The sequence below is a fragment of the Pinus tabuliformis genome, chromosome 2_1, assembly GCF_031772625.1.
Source record: "Pinus tabuliformis cultivar Carrire ecotype Pingquan chromosome 2_1, CPIR1, whole genome shotgun sequence".
In the NCBI taxonomy this organism is placed as follows: domain Eukaryota; kingdom Viridiplantae; phylum Streptophyta; class Pinopsida; order Pinales; family Pinaceae; genus Pinus; species Pinus tabuliformis.
Genome location: NC_142299.1, coordinates 873080144 through 873095606, shown reverse-complemented (window position 1 = coordinate 873095606; position 15463 = coordinate 873080144). Strand labels below are relative to the sequence as shown.

The 15463-nt window shown below is 39.7% G+C and overlaps 1 protein-coding gene across 3 annotated transcripts in view; it reads right to left on the bottom strand.

Moving 5' to 3' along the window:
* LOC149203441 (long chain base biosynthesis protein 1b-like) overlaps window positions 1-15463 on the bottom strand; it is a 248230-nt gene that overhangs the window by 22612 nt on the left and 210155 nt on the right. The window lies entirely within an intron of this gene.

Sequence of the window (15463 nt, the reverse complement as noted above, 5' to 3'; positions counted from 1 at the left end):
CAGTTGTTTTATGTTGGGTTCCACAATGGGTGTCGTGGTTCAACAGGAAACAGAGATCAGTGGCACTAAGTTCCTCAAAGGATGAGTACATTGCAGCAACTCAAGCCAGTTGCAATGCTATTTGGCTTCGCAAGATGTTGTGTGGCTTATTTTGTCAAGGGTTAAGACCAACTACGATATACTATGATAATTAGAGTTGTGTTAAACTCACAAAGGATCCATTATTTCATGACTCGTCAAAGCATATTGAGATCAAATACCACTTCATCCTGGATTATGTTTAGAGAGGGTAAGTGAAACTAGAGTACATACCCACTCATGAACAGGTTGCAGACATTCTCACCAAGTCCTTGCCAAGGGGCAAACATGTCTATTTCAAGGACAAGAGGGAGTGGTGAGGAACACCTTCCTCAATAAGAGAGAGTGTTGAAAAAGGTACCAAGGAGGTGTTTCCTAGTGCTTTTAGCCTTTGGCATGGGAAAACATGAGAACCCACCTTTTTAGTGTGAATTTATGAGTTATTAAAGTTATGTGACCCTTTAGTCACTTTATGAGGTACAAAAAGTACATTGTAGTGTATAATATTGAAGTGACTTTATGAAAAAAAGTACATAGTACAAAAACAAGTTATTAAAGTGACTACAATGGCTCATTAATGAAGGGGAAAACATAAGAGGGGTTCAATGGGAGATTAGATCTCCACCCTTGATCAATGATATCTGAGATCTAATCTCAGCCCTTGATGCTAGGGATAGACCTTCACATCATTATGATACTAAAAAGGAGGCAAAAGGCAAAGAGTTAATTCATTCTTCATGTGCAAGTGTTGGAGAAGTGAAGAAGAGAAGAGGACAAGGTTGAGATATCGAAGTGTTCTTCAAGGAGAGACCTACTGCAGCAAGGAGAAGTCAACTACAGCAGGAATTCCTAAGTTGTGACACTGCCATGAATAACAAGGAAAAGGGAAGAGGCTCCAGCACTGAAATCGAGGAAGCTACAGCAGTCCTATCAATCCAAAAATCGAGGATCTTCAGCACAAATTTCGAGGGTGGAAATCATTAGTTTCAGGCACGAATTTCAGTGAAGAATTTGTTGCACTGACAGGATCGAAATTCGAGCAGTTACCAAAGCTCTATCTGTGCATTTTTGAAGGAGATATTCCTTAAATGAGAACGTGAATTTCGAGGGAGAAAAACTACTATAAGAGGCACGAAATTTGAGATGTTGTGTGCTTAGCAGTGGCATGAATTTCCAAATCTGCAAAGTTCGTACAGTGGTCTGATTTTCAAGGCAGAGAGTGTTGGACCTGTAGCACGCATTTCCAAAACAGTTGTACAAATTTCTAGGAAGATTGGCACGATTTTCATGGAAGAGATAAGTACCCTTGATTTGCATTTATTGTTGTGTAAATTCTCTGAGATAAGCAAATAAAATCCCCTTCTAACTGGTTTTCCCTTCAAGGTTTTTCCATGGTCTGTGGTTGACCAAAAACTAGTGTCCAAAATTGTGTTTATGTTTATGAATTGTTTATCAGCTGAAAGTGAAAGTGAAATGTAGAGCTAGCTCTTTAGTGTTTCAGACTTCAGTTGCAGTTTAATATTCATGTTTAAATCAGCAAATGGACCAAGGGGTTGGGCATTGAACATGATATGTAAAACAAATTGAAATTGGGGTGGGCTATAGGAACTAAAATTTCTACATGAAGATATTGTCTCTCGATCAACCTACCATGCACACGGAACTACCTTGCCCATGCCAAAGCATGGCCTTGCCAAGGCACCTAAACTGTCTCAACATACTTTGACAAGTCAACGAAAGTCCAGCATCAGCTACCTCCCACACAATATACTGTTGTGCACCAAGTTCTCCACCAATCTACCAGAACTCCCATCCGATCTCACCACCAAACCAGTCAATACCACATTTCCATGTTCTCAGTTCAACCTTTGACTCCATGTCTAGGCCACATAGTTGCCTCCTACAACAATCTCACAGCTCCCTCCTAGAGCTGACACCTGCGCACACTTTCATCTAGTTACCCTTCAAAGTAGCTCTGATCCCATGATGAAATTTCCTTACACCCTAGGTCAGGTCTATGCCATAGCTATGGACACAAACACACTAGAGATACCCAACAATAAAGTACTTTGCACAGCAAAATATAACAACAAACAAGTCAACAATAGTACACAATATTTTTGGCCCTAATCATGTTCCTTATTAGTCCATCAATAAGAAAAGCTTAAGGCTCCTGTACCAGGGATCATGGCCCTTTAGAAACCCTGTTACAATGCTATAGTACACAATATACGAGTTTGTCCTTCGACTAGATACCCTAGGGTTGAGGCCTAATCCATCAAGTCCCATCTGCCCAACTACAAATACAAATGGTTGTCCTTTGCCTACAAATCACAATCAGTACAATCAACAATATCTGACTTACCTGGGCTTGCTCCTTTTAGGCCACGGTACACTACAACCTTGTTGTACCTTGTTATAGCCCACTTCCTTCTACTACTACAAAATTCTTCTAGCATATGCTTTGCTCCTTTAGACCACAGTTGTTGGAATATTCACCAGTACTAAGAGGGAATGTGAATTAGTATTGGGCACTTTTTAACAATTTTAATATATCATGTGAACATTAAACAGTGAAGAACACTATTCAATAATGCATAGCATCATAGACAGTACACAAGAGAGTGGAAACCCTTCCTAGAGAAAAACCAGCTTTTAATATAAGACTTAAAGATTATATCAACAGTGAGATCCAACTTCCAAGATTCATCAACGATAACTGGAAGGAGGCTCCAACTCCTTGGTTTATCAGAGCTAGCTGAGAGGATGCTCCAACACCCTGGTTTTATCAGTGCTAACTAAAAGGATGCTCCAACACCCTAGTTTTATCAGCTTCAACTGAAAGGATGCTCCAACACTTTGCAAGCTCCAACTTGTCCTATAACCACCCTACCACCCTTAAGTGTTCTCAAGCTCCAACCAGAAGAAGACTCCAATCTTCGCCTTGCACCACCCTGCCACCCTACTCAGCAAACCACCACTTTACCTGAAAGAGACTCCAATCTCTGCCTTGCACCACCTTGCCACCCTACCCAACAAGCCACCGCTTGCTCTTAAGCATCCGACCTTCAATTCATCACAGTGAACCATGCTTCATATATTTTTAGACTAGATCCACCTCTGCTCAAAATCAACATAAACAACATCAAAGCAATCTATTGACTCTGTCAATCTGTAATATTGGCACAACGTCGTCAGCAGCAATATCCGTGCTAACAATTCAATGTTTCACTTTTCAGGGTTATTTTGGCTTTCCATTTGAAAGCATTTTACTTCATTTTAAGCAAAATACAATTTCATTTCTTAAAGAGAAAATACTTGGAAGGCACTCGTTGTTTATGTATTTCATGCTTATCTTATAATTTTTATTCTCCTTATCAGTCGAGCAACTCAAGTTCCTCTCCCGTTGGTCGAGTCACTAACATACCTCTCCTTATCAGTCGAGCAACTCAAGTTCCTCTCCTGCTGGTCGAGTCACTAACGTACCTCTCCTTATCAGTCGAGCAACTCAAGTTCCTCTCCCTTGGTCGAGCCTGCTTACACATCCTCACTCTAAAGCCTAACCCTCAAAGAAAAGGTAAAGTGTCGTTCTGTCCGATTATTCATTCATTTCAGCGCTCCGGGGCAAATATCAATTTGTTGCCTATAAATCTTAAAGAGATAATCTATTTAACTCTAACAATTCTCTTAGAAACTCACATCCTTTTTAAATTAACTTTTCATTAGGGACCACCCCCCTTAGCTAACCTAGGAGATAGCTCAAACGGAGAGAGTTCGGATTAGTGTGAAAGCCCCTTCTCTGAGTTCCCTACCACCTTGTGGGGTTGCAGGCTTTTCTCACTGACTTGTAGGTAGGTGTAGGTGGTAGGGTCAACACCTTGAACTTGAAAAATCGTGACGTATCTATCCTCGAATATCCACGAATTTCAATCAGCAACTATCCATGCACATCAGCAGATTTAGCAACAAGTAGACAGGTGTTAATATGGAGGGGCAAAAGTATGGTGGTATCTAGTAGAACGCAATGAAAATGGCGGCTGATGGAGTGGTTGTAATGTTGACAGTGCAGTCGCTGAGAAGAAGGGAATGCCAGAAGGCTAATGGGAGTGGAGCGGGTTGGCAAAGTGGCACACTACAATGTTGGAAATGTTCCTTGCAGCGGTGGTTCTGCAGCCAATCGGTGTTGGCGGCCATGCAACCTATCGGGCGACGGTTGGAGGCTAATGATGGACATCAGTTGATGCGGAGGCAAGGACATGGTTGCGGCCTGGTGAAGCAATAGCGGGTTGGCTAAGGTGATAGTTGGATGACAAGCAAGCTATCAGTGGCCAGCAGAGGAGGTGGCGAACAACTCTAATACCAAATGTTATGAACAATGTTCATATACAATGCAAAATACTCAGAAGATCTGAAATATATAAATGTCCATGATAGGAAAAATATATTTACATAAGAGATGTACAGAAAATATGAGATGATGTTGTTGTTGCAAATGAGAGCCCACTTATATACCTAGGCAGGTGCCCCTTCATGAATGGTCATGTCCTTAGAGACACGACTCTTCTATACTAAGCACTAATTAATCATCATTATGGTATATATATATATATATATATATATATATATATATCATCAAGGCCCAGAGTTCTCCATATTGCTAAGAGGTGCTTCATTATTAATAAGAGTTTGTGTTGAAATGGTCCAGAGAGAATCAAGGCCTACATTGCTCCCCCAGTCAGAAGGTTTTGATCATATTGCCAATAGGTGCTTGGCTAGTGGGTAGAGTGAATGCCTTTAGCATCGGGGAAGTGTATTACCATTCAATTAGCAAGCAGGAATGGTATTTTCTCAGGGTTTCACCATAGGTCAAAGGTGTTGAACAAGTTCCAAGTGATGACTTGAATAATTAGAGACCTAGGACTAGTCAGTGGATCCCAGAAGGCCAAAAACAAAGGATTTTGACTAGTGGGTGACTAGATGATACTGATGTAGCATGTTTTCCACATGAAGTGGATAGATACATCAACATAGCAAGCTCATTCAATCGTTTCTAGAGAAGAATAAATTTTCAACAAGGTGGACATTTGAAGAATTCAAGATACATACATCCCTAGCTAAGAGGAAATGTTGATTTTTGACAGCTACGGTCGCTATTCAAATCAGCAATTTATAAGAAATTAAACTTATTATTTACAAGTTCATGTAGGCTCCACACTGTCAGGTTGGCCCCACCAGTTGAATGGGTTCAACCTTTGGTCAAAACCCACATGATTTGACCACTATAAATAGACCATTCGACCTCCTCCATTTGGCATCAAATCAATTTGGATCATCAAGGCCCAGAGTTCTCCATTCACATGTGCAAAGGAGAGAGGAGATCTAAAGTTGACCAGCAAAGTTTGACCAATTTTAGAGTTAGTTTCATCAATGTTGACCAAGTCTATATCTAATATGCTTGAATGCATCTTTGACTGCTCTGCTTGACTGAAATTTTGGAGGGTTGACCGAACTTCTTTTTCGTTGAGTAGACTGCAAAGTTGACCAAATTTCTGAAGCACAAAAATTTTTTTGAGGCATAGGCATTGAGAAGTCAAGCTTTGGACCAACTACCAAATGAGGCAGAGATTAATTTTTCAGGCATCAGGAGACACATAGGTTCATTCCGTACATTGCATAGGAGGCAGAAATTAAGTAATAAATAATAATTAAAAAAAAAAATTGAGTGGAAGTTGTATGGTGTAGGAGCGACTAAAGAGAAATTTTTAAAAAATAAATTACAACTTTGTAAGTGAGGAACCAAAGGACAAACGCTGAAGACAAAAATTAAATTTAAAAAAAAATGTGGGCCCTGAGTGACCTATAAGACTGTCAACCCCCCTAGTGGCTAGTCTATCAAGTACTAGCATCCATTGCCATCACGCTGCGAGGTTTGCAACATGTTGGGTAAAGGAAAATGCCAGTAGGACCATGGAGCCACTAGTCGTCAACAGGAGTGGATGCTACAACGGCAGACATAGGAGTCACAGTAGCCATCAGGGCAGAGAGAGACACGTTAAAGCCCGCAAAGGAAGTGACCGCCAAAGAATAAACTAAAAAGCCACCAACAGCTTTGGGACAGTTGTAGGTAGCTAAGGATTTGTTAGCATGTTCCAAAAGCACAAAGGCAACCAATAAAATTCATCATAGGTTATGGACATGAGCCGTCAAGTAGACACCAGAAGTGTACAACCACCACCGTAGGAGGTTGTACATGACCATACAATGTTGCATAGCAACCTATAATTGCACAACAATTATACAAGCAGTGTACAAGAGTGCAAAATTGGTGGGTACAAAGGATAATATCAGGTTTTCCAACGTGATTAGTGGAGGTCAACGATCATAACAAGAGGACATCTAACTAGTTGGGGGATTGGCAAGAGAGTAATTACATGGGTGTTTTAAAGGACCAAGACACAGACCCATCAGGGAGATCCTAGAAGATCTACAAACCAATAATTTATTCTTGTGGGTGCTTGAAGGCCTAGGCACACATCAGTTGATCAGAACAAATATGGTAGCGACCAGTGTTATTGGATGGAACATTAAATTTCCAACCCTATAAATCAAGGGTTACCTTGCTACTGAAGGAGAATAACCGTTAGGAGATTGTGGATAAGAAGAGCCCATGACCAACAGATCCAACACAATTGGAAACACACAAAAAGGACATTAGAGCTCAACTTTTCATCATAGATGTCGTGAAGGATTGTTCGATTCTTCACTTGGCAGAAAAGAAGACGGCCAAGGAGACATATAAAGCTCTAGTAGACCCATTCCAAAGCAACAACACGAATAGGAAGATGATCTTGAGAAATAAGCTCAGATCCATACAGATATCAAAGTCTGATAACGTTACCAATTACTTCACAAGGACTACCCAAACACAGGATTAGATGCAACCATTGGGGAGAATGTGGAGGGCGTATATCTCATGAATGTGGTACTAAATGGTCTTCCCAAGTCATGGCAACCATTTTTCAAAGCAATCTGCACCCGAAAGCACCTTCTTAAATGGGAGAGGCTTTGGGATAACTGCATCCAAGAAGAGACTCGCGAAGAGTCTAAGGTCAGCAAGCAAGAAGATGAAGAGGAGAACTTGGCCTTGGCTGATATGGCCAATAATGGTAAAGGAAAGGGTTCCAAAGGTAACAGTGAGGGGGAAACCTTTCAGCCAAGGAAGAAAAAGGTCCTGACTAAGGTCAAGTGCTTCAGTTTCCACAAGAGTGGGCACTATACATCAATGTTGCACTAATCGTTATCAGGATTAATTCGGTGCGGGGAAAAAATCGGAAAAATTCATAAAAATCGGGAAAAATTGGTAAAAATCAGGAAAAAATCGTAACATACAAATATATTCTTTTTTTTTCAATTTTTTTAATATCTAAAGCGTCTACAACGTAAAATAAATACATTGACAAATAAATATGATAAAAGAACTAATATATAAGATGTTTAATATCATTTCTAGTGCCACATCACACATAACAATCTAAGTCACCTGACACGGGGATTCGGGATTCGTAGGATACGGGGATTCGAGTGTTGGATTTGAACACGTTGACCCCCGAGACAGGGCACGTAGGATTCGTTATATATTATTTTGTTAAATATATAGATATATATATAGTAAAAATTAGATATTTCTTACACAAATTGTAATTAATGATACAAATTCATTGATTTCAAACATAGATCTTCATCTATAGCATGCATAGTAGATACAAAATTCAAATACATTAGATATCATTTTTGGGATTCAACTGCGTTAAGTCATTCAAATACATGTCAGTGGTCACATAAATCTTGATTCATAAATGAAAGACAACTTACAACTACAAGATAGTAAGATAAAGACACTGACAGTTGTAGTTTTCTCATTAAGTCATGAAATCAAAATGTGTTACATAGGTAGTGTTGGTAGCCTAGTGCAATGCCAATGGCAAATAGAAATAAAAAATATAAAACAACTACAGGTATACAAGCCTCAAGGCAACAGGTAGTCGTCAATCCTCAGAGTCATCATCAGAATCAGCATCAATGTCCTCATCATCATGGTCACCACTGCTCTCATCTGCATCCTCCTCCTCCCCTGTATCCATAGTCACCTCTGCATCTGCTGGTGTGGAGGATGACCCCTCTAAGATATCACTGTCATCAAATCTAACAAGCTCTAGCACTAGATCATTGAGATCCATGTTGGCCAATGCCAACTCAACACTGTTGTCCAGACCCATATCATCAGGAAATACATCCCACATCTTTGTATTTCCCCTCAACCACTCTTCCCTCCAATGTTTTAAAACTCCGACTCGGCTGAGGGTCGACTCCGACTCGGTATCAACTCGGCCGGCTCGATTTCAATGACTCGGTCATTGTAAAAAATACATTAAATATTTATTTTTTATAAAAACACATAATTTTCAAGATTTTCATTCATGTTTGCAAACACACAGCATTAGAATATAGATAGAAGACAACATATGATCAAAGTAGGCTCATGAATATATCCATTATATCAAAATGGCACCCAATGCATTGTCCAATACATACACGATGATGATATAGAGATCAAAACAAAAACACATAACCAAGGAGGCTATAAATGGCCTCTACAACAAAAGTCTGTGACCACTAGTACTGGCTACTGCTAGAGTTGCCAACATCATCTGGCTCAGTGTTACTTGGAAGTTGGGAGCAGGAGCGAAAGTGGGGAGCGAGAGCGAAAACAAGAGCGGGAGCGACATTTTCAGAAGCTCCTGGTTTGGGAGCGAATCCCAGAGGAGTTCGACAACCAATGTCACTAACATCAAGGTACATAGAGGGATTGGTGCTCTTGATTAAATACGAGTTCCATACCCTAATACATGACAAAATTCAATGGAAACATTGCAATCCTCCAATCCTGAAATCCTGAAAAACTGATAAATCTGCTGGATTTTGAATGAAATCTAAAATTCTACTTTCTCCATATGAAATCCAATGAGGCCGAAACCACTCTCAAACATCCTGAGTCATTTCATGGTAATGTTAAAAATTTAAGTAAAAGGATGAAAATGAAGATTAAGGAGAATGTCACTTTTACTTTAAGAATTTAACATTACCATGAAATTTGAATAGCATATCAATAGTAGAGAGCATTTGAGTGTGTTAAATAGGGTTTGGGAGGGGGAAATGGACCCCAAATAACATTTAACTAATTCATAAAACACATTGGAGTTCAAACCAATCAGCAAACACTTCAAAATTTCATTAAAAAAATGTCAAATCGCTATTTTGATGGGGTTACAGGCCACTGGTTATGACTCGGCCGAATCAATACAGAAACGGCCGAGTTGGCCGAGTCAGCCATGACTCGGCCAGTCGAACCGTTCCAAGGGTCGGGTCACAGCAGAGGGTAATGGCTCGAATCAACCCAGCCGTTTCGGTATCGAAACGGCCGTTTCTTAAAACAATGCTTCCCTCTGCCTCTAAATAAGACGAAGGTTGGTGTGCACATACACCATTGTCTCTGCCTTGGACTACTCAAGCCTGCTCTTCTTCACACTATACAAATTCCCATATGTGCTCCAATTCCTCTCGCAACAAAAGGATGAAGTCACCTGAGAGAGGAGCCTCATGGCTAATTGCTGAAGAGGAGGGCTTGTTGCCCCATGATTTGCCCACCAAGAATAGGGCTTCTTAGTCCCCCTGTCTCTAATCACATCATATCCTGCAAATCGACCAGTGCCAGTGGAAAACTCTGCAAATGCATCCTCCACCTCATCAAGCAATGCTCTATCCTGAAAAACCTGCCTGAATGCCTCTTTCCTCCCCTGTGAGATTTCACCATCCATGTGAGGAGGGAATCTGCAAGAAGGTCCACCATTAAGCCACTCATGGCTGTAGTATTTTGGGTTCAATCAGTGAGCCAAACAATGTAAAGGTGTACAATTCTTGTCCCATCTAGTGACAAGAATATCATATATAGTATCACAGAAGGCCTCTTGTGATGTCTCATACTCGGGGCACTCACTCTGTAGAGTAATGCTCCTCACAGACTCAATCATGGAATCCCATCCCTCATAAACCTCTCCTAGGATGGGTGTGTCTGTATCTGCAAATCGAAGCAAAGAAATGATAGTGTCCATGATCTAAATAATTAGATCTACCCTCTCCCACCAAGCATCATCTAGCACTGTGTCCTTCACTCTTTTAGAGGCGGCTACTTGATCTGTCTTTCTCCAAAAAGACCAAAACTCAGAAATAACCATGGACCCAAGAGTGGTCTTGACCTCCCTCAACCTCTTCAACATCATGAATGAAGAAGCAAACCGTGCATCAACAATCTTCTACAATGATATATTGGTGTACTCCTTGTAGATAGTGAGGGCATTTGTATGATTTTGCACAAAATTACAGATATGTCATGCATCCTCAATAATGTTACCAATCCAAAGCACATCAGAAGCAATGGATTTCAGTGCTAAGTTCAATGAATGGACAATGCAAGGTGTCCAAAACACTTGTGGATATTCAGCTTCCACAATCATGCCAGCAGCCTTGCAAACAGGTGCATTATCTGTAATGATTTTCACACAAGAATCAACACCTACATCTTCAATAACTTTAATAAATAACTCACCAATAAATTGTGCATCCTTGTATTCTCCATGTGTATCCACTGCTTTCAAGAAAATTGGACCATTCAAGGAAGACACCATGAATTTGATGATTGGGTGTCATGCTGGATCTGTCCATCCATCAGAAACAATGCTAACCCCATATGTTGGCCATGATGCTACAACAGGATCAAGCATTTTTTGCACCTCTTTTTTTTCCTTCGTCAACAATGTGGCTCTAAGCTTCTCTGAACCAAGAAGCACATACCATGATGGAGACCCGTGAGTTAGAGCTCGACACATCTCAATAAATAGAGGTGAGCGTGCAACATTAAATGATATGAAGTTTTGATAGAAAAAGAAGGCAATGGTGAGATCAAGCTCTTCCCGTTTCTCTTTTTGAAAAATCTTGTCCATTGGACCAAGTGTAATTGCTCTTCTTTTTGCTGCTTGTCCCCCAATAGAACTCTCAAATGGAAATTTGGTGGTGCCTTTCCTCAAAAATGGAAGGGGGTCTTCATTCTTGGTTTTCCTTCATTTTGCAGCCACATTTTCCATACCAACAGTGGACTCCTTTTCCATTTCTTTCCTCTTTTGTAAAGGAACAGCGTTACAAGCTCCAATTCCACAACCTGGTAAAGCCAACAAATGGCCTTTCACACAAAAATATGTGCTTTTGAAAGAAATGTGACAAAGGTTGCATCTCCATTGCACATTGCCTCCTCCCTTCCCCTTGGTGCTTGTCCCATCCTCTCTTGTGACATATTTCCACAAGGGATATTTCTCAATGTTGTCTTTAGGTCCTCCTCTTCCCTCAACATTACTAGCAGCAGACTCTGGTGATATTGGGGGAGGAGGGGCATCCCCAATGGATACATTCTTCCCCTTCCTTTGTCCCCTAACTGCTGCCTTTGATTGAGCCATGAATACTGTAAAAAAAAAAACAAAACATGCACAAATTTGTAAAACAAATCATATACAAACTGTCGTAATAGAAATGCAAAAAATAGCGCTGAAATGCACTTACCTGGTGCTTGAATCTCCTTGTCGAACGCTCCACACCCTTAGCTCCTTGCTCCAAACCCTTAGCTCCTTGCCCACAACTCAAAGTATGCAAAACTGAAAGAGAAATAAGGTGAAAAACATAAGTAACAACGTGTTTTTAAAGTGCGCGAATTTCATTTTAGGGGATTCGAATCCCAGAACGGGACACGACGTGTCCGTACGGGATTCATACGCGGATTTCATTTTAGGGGATTTGAATACCAGAATCGGGACACAATGTGTCCGTACGAGATTCGTACGAATCCCGTATGGACACATCGTGTCCCATTCTGGGATTCGAATTCCTAGCGAATCGTGTCCGATTCGCATGATTCAGACTCGTGGGGGGTTTCAAACGAATCTGGTTACTTAGATAACAGTGAATCATGTCCTCAATAGTAAGTCCTGACTCATGACTCCCAACTTAGCCTCAAAATATCAACAAAAAATATAATAATGTATCTCATATCATGAGTCATAATGTCATATACAATGAAATGAACCAAATAACTAAAGTCTAATACTACTAATTTCCTTTGCCCCTCTAGATGTAGATGTTGGTGGAGTTGGCAGTAGACTCTGTTGTGCTCTAGACACTGAAAACTAGGAGCTACATGAGGTAGACAATGTCCTCTACTGGTGACGGGGGTAGCTTGGGTCACCTCCTCCTCCTCATAAAAAAATTAGGTATATATAAATATAAATATATATATATATATATATTCAAAAAATCGCGATTTTTTCATAAAAATCACTGAAAAAAATTTGCGACTTAATCGACCGATAATATCGTCGATTTGAAAAAATCGCGATTAGTGCAACACTGCTATACATCATAGAGTCTAGAGAAGAAGAAGGGGAAGGGGAAGTCACAACAGACAGCAGTATTACTAGAGGTTCATCACGATCAGTTTGCAGCAAAGTTTGAGAATGACTTCTCATTTGTCTCCTATATATCTACTAGCACTATCACAAGGAGTGCTTAGTGGCTAGATAGTGGTGCATGATGTCATATGACAAAGGCACAAGAGTTATTTAACATTTTGACAGAGACTGACTCAGATTTACATGTGGAGCTTGCTAATCACACCAAGTATGCAGTGAAGCGGGTTAGAACTATTAAGTTTCAACTAGAGTCAAGAGGCATGTTGGAATCCAAAGGCATGTTATTCATACCAGGACTAAAGAAGAACTTGTTGTCAGTATCAATAATGGAGAACAAAGTATTTGAGGTTAGAGTCAAGAATGATTAGGTTCTCATTGATCTAGAGATTCTAGCCCAAACATAACATTGGCCATCGGAGTTAGAGAGAGAAACTTATACAAATTGACGGGAAAACCTATTCAGACATTGAGGAATGCTCAGGAACATGTGGAGGCTCGAAGAAGCACATGCGGGGAGAGCAGGCCCCTGAAGAAGGACAATGTACTAGGACCAGAGGGACAATCAGTTCCAGGTGGTTCATTAAGAAATACATCCCTCACTAAGAGGGAGTGTTGATTTTTGTGGCTCAAGCAGGTGCTTTTTCACAGGCCTAAGTCTCTATGCATGCGGAAGCCGCATAACACACCCCTAACCTTACCAATTGCTTTAGTGATTAAAGTATTTTATTTTTACAAGATAAAGGAGTTAATCTAATGAAATGTAAAGATTTTTTTTGCATTAGTGAAATAGACGAATCTCAATCGTTGACCTCAAGTGAGATGAGAACTAATCTCAACCGTCAATAACTTTGGAAATTAGGTTAGTGGATTCAGTAATAACTCAAGCTTAGCTATGGGAGAAGACACACAACAAAATTGAGTGAGTATAAGACATTGAGAGAAGGACATCTTAGTGATTGAGTAGAAAAGGACTTCCATTCAAGTGTATTGGGTCTAAGGAAGGTGGAAGGAGCAGCAAGGGAGATCCAGATCAGCCAGGACATATCTAGGCCTTGATCAATTGCATCAGATTCAGGTCATTGTTGTATATGTAAATTCCTTAGAGTGCCATTATCTTTGTAAGGGAGCCCTAGTAGGCTTTGGAGTTATTCTTAATGAGGAACTGTTTGATTGGGAAAAAAAATTGTGTAATGTTTGGTTGAGATTGATTGTCATTTTGCTTATGTTGTTTAAGTTTTTTAAAGATCCTAGTCATTATTTTATTTGAAGGATTTGTAATTTTCTAGGTAGTAAATCAGTCAAGTGCTAGGGTTAGAAATTAACAGAACCTACTCTTAGAATATATTCAAGATTTCTCAAGAGTATTTGAGTTAGGTATCCATAAACCCATTTTCAAACTATATTCAATCGTTATTTGGTGAATTCACGCTCTATCAGATATATTTGAGTTTGGCATACATAAACCCATTCTCTTTTGTATTTAAACCAAGGTTGACCCTATATTGAGTTGGGTCTCTATAAATTCCCTCTCCCATTTGTATTTCATCATTCTCTATGGTATGATGCTCAAGTTAAGTAAGGAGTTGAAACTTTTAATCATGGTGTATCTTCATAGACAACAATGATTGACCTCACTTTTGTTAATTCTCATGCAAACCTAACACTTGGCAATCCATTGACCTAGCAGATTATAAATTCTACCAAATAATTGCACAGTTAAGTTCTCAACATTAATTAGCAGAAGCAAAAACATAACCAATCTCACAAAAATGACACAACAGGTTTTGCCTAATCAAATCAGTTATTCATTAAAATGTTTCCAAAACCTACTTGGGCTATAATCCTAGGATAATATCCCAACTGAGGAAATCACATGTACAACAATTGGATCTGATCTAGTTTATCAAGCCCTCCTTGGCGAATCGATATCTCCTTGCTTCCCTCTTCCTCAGACCCAACACACTAAAGTATCACACTACTCACTAAGATGCCTCTCAATATTCTGTTTGTTATATGGTGTGCCTTCTCCTTCTCCTTAACCTTGTCTTCATAATTTTTTGTTGAGCTAAATCCCTAAGACTAATCTCCAAAGTGATTGACAATCGAAATTAGATCTCGCCTCACTCGAGATCAACAATTAGATTTAAACATAATCATTAAAGAAAATAGTTTACTTTTCCTAATATTTCTTTAGCTCAGTTAGCCAACATAATGATTGTGCTTTTCCTAAGTTAAAACTAAGGCTAAGATACAAATGCAACTTGCTCACAGTAGAGATAGTGTCTAAGAAGATCTTGGGTGACTTTTGCACCCTTAGAAATTTAGGCCGCTATAAAAGTACCTAGCCGAGCTACAAACAACAACAGCATTCTAATCATAATTATTGATTGTTTGTGTGTTTTTCGGATTTGGCATAGAGTCAAACCTAGTCAAGACTCGTTTATTATATTCCTAGGTGGTTAAGACTAACCTAGTCAATATATGAGCATATAACCCATCTTGGAGAGGGCATCCTACACACTCAAGACTCACTTGTAATATCATCTTGAGCTATTGCAGTTTGCTCTCTTATACAAGTACCTCATTCTTTTAGCCTATGGGCAACATATCTAACATTACGCTCTCTTTCATGGTGTGATCTATTGTTCAAAGATTCTCTCTCAAGTGTTGTCCTCTAGTGTTATTGGGTAATTTCTCTATAAAGGTGCACTTGTTGGTTTCTTATATTGCACACTAGAGTATATTTTTCTGTTACACTGGTGCTGGTTTACCTTCTCTTTGTGTAGATTTAGAGTCTTCTGATTTAGGGCTGCTAG